This window comes from Myotis daubentonii, chromosome 2 (genome assembly GCF_963259705.1).
Source record: "Myotis daubentonii chromosome 2, mMyoDau2.1, whole genome shotgun sequence".
Taxonomy (NCBI): Eukaryota; Metazoa; Chordata; class Mammalia; order Chiroptera; family Vespertilionidae; genus Myotis; species Myotis daubentonii.
In genome coordinates, this window is record NC_081841.1 from 49,962,023 (window position 1) to 49,965,989 (window position 3,967).

Consider the following 3,967-nt stretch of genomic DNA (forward strand, 5'->3'; position numbering starts at 1 on the left):
TATTATCAAGCAGAGTATAAATTGGGGAAAGGCAGGTTAGTGACAAAGCTGATTAGCAGACTATTGTACACTGCCAGGTGTTTAAAGTCTGTGAACTAATTTCATGACACTGTGCATGTCACCTACCTCTCTTGGCCTGTGTTTTTCTAATCTTCCAAATGAAGACATTGGACTAAATGATCTCTAAGATCATTTCCAGCTCTATCATTTTATTACCTAATTCTTATATAATACCATCGCAACATGTGTTTGATATGATGAAGGCTCGAGAATTATTGGTGGCATTTTACAGATGTGGAAACTGAGGGGAATGGGGCAAGGGATTTGTTTCTGTCATGTGGAGGCAGCGCAGGGCCTGAAGCCTTCCCAAGCTCTGCTTCATGAGCAGTCCATATTTCTTGGCTCCAGGCAGAGCTGGCAGTATCTTTCTCTGTAGGAAAGCTGGTCTGCTTTGTCCCCCAGGGCTGCAGAAAAATACAAGGGTCAGAGTACTAACATGAAAAACATTAGAGCACACATTCCACTTCCACAGCCTATGAGGGTTTGAGCCTCACAGCACTGAAAGAAAAGTCAGTGGTGCTGAGACTGTGGGGGCATAGCAGGCCGAGGCTGGAGGAGCAGAAGGAGAGCAGATTTGAGCTTCTGGGGATACAGTGTCTGTGGACTAGGATGGGGGTGGGGGCGCCGATCCCAAGGGCATAATGACAAGGTCAGCCTCATCTCTTCTCTCTGTTCTTGGCAACAGCCAGTCTAGCTAGAAAGAGCAATCTGTCAAGTCTAATTAGAGTAGAAGAAAGTGAACAATGGGCGCCCAGCTCTAAAATGACAGCTCAGTTTAATGGGGTGGAGGCGCTTGGGAGGGCTGTGTGCTTTGTGTGCTTGGAATTGGTCCCTTCAGATGTATCCTTGCTGAACTCAAACTGCAAAACAACTTACACTGGATTCTTAATTTACTTGACCAGGAATCTTCAGGTCCCCACGCTTTTTAACATATGCATATCCAGCAAAAGCAGACGAGAACATGGCTGTTTCAAAGGTGAGGCTGTAGCTGAAAATAGTTGCATCATGTAGTGTGGACATGGCTGTGTGCATGCAACTGATATTTATTCATTTGCTCATGTTTCTTTTTTTGTGTTTAATTATATGGGTGGCATTAATGTTTCTCATTATTTTTGTAACCCTTTTTATTAAAAAGCTTATAATTGCATTCTTGAAATTTAAGAACAGCCTGAAATTTCAGTAAGACTGCAAATAAGCCCACTTTAAGATGCAAAAAATTAAATTATATTTTCAGCTTATGCTTTAACTGGCCTATGTAATTTGGATATTTTGGTTCTTGCGTGAAAAGTGGGTTTCACAGGAAAAGGGTATATTTTATAAATGGAGTCAAATAAATATATTCCTTAAGATAAATACCTGAATACAGGTTATTGAAGCTTAGAAACTCTGTGCGTAATCTAAAGACTCAAATAACAAGGGCCTATTTGTTATCAGCAAATATACCAAAGATTAATGTTTTGCTAATTTAATTTTGCCTCAGTGTGGGGCACTTATAGGTGTGAGAAAAATAATTTTCTGAAGTGGGAGAGAAAGAATGGGGAAAGAATAAACACAAATGCAATTTAGAAGTTATAAGTCTCAGTTGGCATAATTTGTTATTCTTTCCGGTGCGTTATCTCATTTAATCCTGGAAGAACCCTATGAAGTATGTTACTATTATCTTCACTCCATAGATAAAGGAAAGTAAGGCCCTGAAAAATTAGCCCAAGGTTACAGAGAATTGCAGAGTCAGGCCTTGAACCCAATCATCTGGCTCCAAGTCTTCTCAGCACTGCATTTCTGGTAGAGTCAGGAGATATCACATTTTTAAAATCATCCCATTTATTATAATTGATGTTTTGTGGACCTGAATGAGGCCGTGGATTTTAGTTTGGTGTATGTGTACCACTTACTGCATGTTGTTAAACTTTCATTTTCTAACAGCAGCACTGGTTTCTTTTCTGTCCTTTTTCCCCTCTCCCCTCCCCTTTTACACACACGTATTTGAATAAATTATTTTGTACAAAGGTAAAGGGAAAGTCTGACAATGCTATGCACCTCCCCTTGGACCCAGTCCTCTCCCCAGAGAAACCGTTATTTGGGGTATAACAAACTTGTTTCCTACGTGTTTGTATCATTTTTTGTGTGTATGACTTTTGAAAACAGAAATGGTACCATGCTGTACTTTTTACCTGTAACTTGCTTTTTATATTTTTTAACTTAATATGCCTGCTGAAGATCTTTTCATGGCAGTGTGTTTAAATCTAATTCATTGCTTTAATTGTTATATAGCATTTTATGCACTGTCACCTTTACTGTTTCCTCTCTACATTGCATCCAATTTTAAATGCCTTAGTGACACAGCAAGTCAACATTTAACCATATTTGTTTTTGTGGGGTGAGCTTTATGGCTCATGGGAGTGTTAATAAGAAAGGAAGAAGCCTTAACCGGTTTAGCTCAGTGGATAGAACGTCGGCCTGCGGACTGAAGAGTCTCAGGTTCGATTCCGGTCAAGGGCATGTACCTTGGTTGCGGGCACATCCCCAGTAGGGGGTGTGCAGGAGGCAGCTCATTGATGTTTCTCTCTCATTGATGTTTCTAACTCTCTATCCCTCTCCCTTCCTATCTGTAAAAAATCAATAAAATATATTTTTTTAAAAAAAGGAAGAAAATGTAAAAAGCGCTCTGAGCTGAGCTGGGAGGCCTAGGGCAGGCACAGTGTTATCACAGACTTGTTACCTCTCAGGTGCAGAATTTTAGCATTCACTTCTTCTTGAACCCACCTGTTCTCCAGAGATATATTTCTTATATGTAAGAAATAGTGCCCAGCTGGCAGGCTAAGTGGTTGAGAGTTGAGCTATGAACCAGGAGGTCATGGTTTGATTCCCAGTCAGGGCACATGCCTGGGTTTCCGGGTTGATCCCCGGTGTGGGGTGTGGAGGAGGCAGCCAATTGGTGCTTCTCTCTCATCATTGATGTTTCCATCTCTCTGTCTCTCTTCCTTCCTCTCTGAAATCAATAAAAATATAAAAAGAGAGAAAAAAAGCTCTACTGCTTTCAGAGCAAACTTTAAAAAAAAGAAATAGTAACACATTTGACAGGGTGCTGTGAGGATAAAATGAGAATGCATAGGAGAAACCATCGAAACCACAGATACTGAGACGTGTAAGTTATGAATTGGTTTTGCTTGCTCTTTTCCCTCTCTCTCCTTCCCTCTTCAGATATTCTGTTGTCAGGCAATTCCTCAAAGAAGGGTAGTTAGTACCTGGAACTCTGAATGTTGCTATTAGATATTCAGGAGCAGGAATATTCCTTTGGAAACTGACAGGTCTCTGGATTCAAGTCCTGATGTGGCTATTTTTTTTTTTTTGATTTTTTGATTTTTTATTTATTTATTTTTTTTTTATTTTTTTTTATTGCTTAAAGTATTACAAAGGGTATTACATATGTGTCTATTTTATCCCCCCGCCCTAGACAGTCCCCTAGCCTCCCCTATTCCCCAGTGTCTTATGTCCATTGGTTATGCTTATATGCATGCATACAAGTCCTTTAGTTGATCTCTTACCCCCCTACCTCCTGCCCCCCAACCCTCCCCAGCCTTCCCGCTGCAGTTTGACAATCTGTTTGAGGCAGCTCTGCCTCTGTATCTATTATTGTTCAAAAGATTATAATGGTTTCTATTGTCCATGAATGAGTGAGATCATGTGGTATTTTTCCTTTATTGACTGGCTTATTTCACTTAGCATAATGCTCTCCAGTTCCATCCATGACGTTGCAAATGGTAAGAGTTCCTTCCTTTTTACAGCAGCATAGCATTCCATCGTGTAGATGTACCACAGTTTTCTAATCCATTCATCTACTGATGGGCACTTAGGCTGTTTCCAGATCTTAGCTATGGTGAATTGTGCTGCTATGAACATAGGGGTG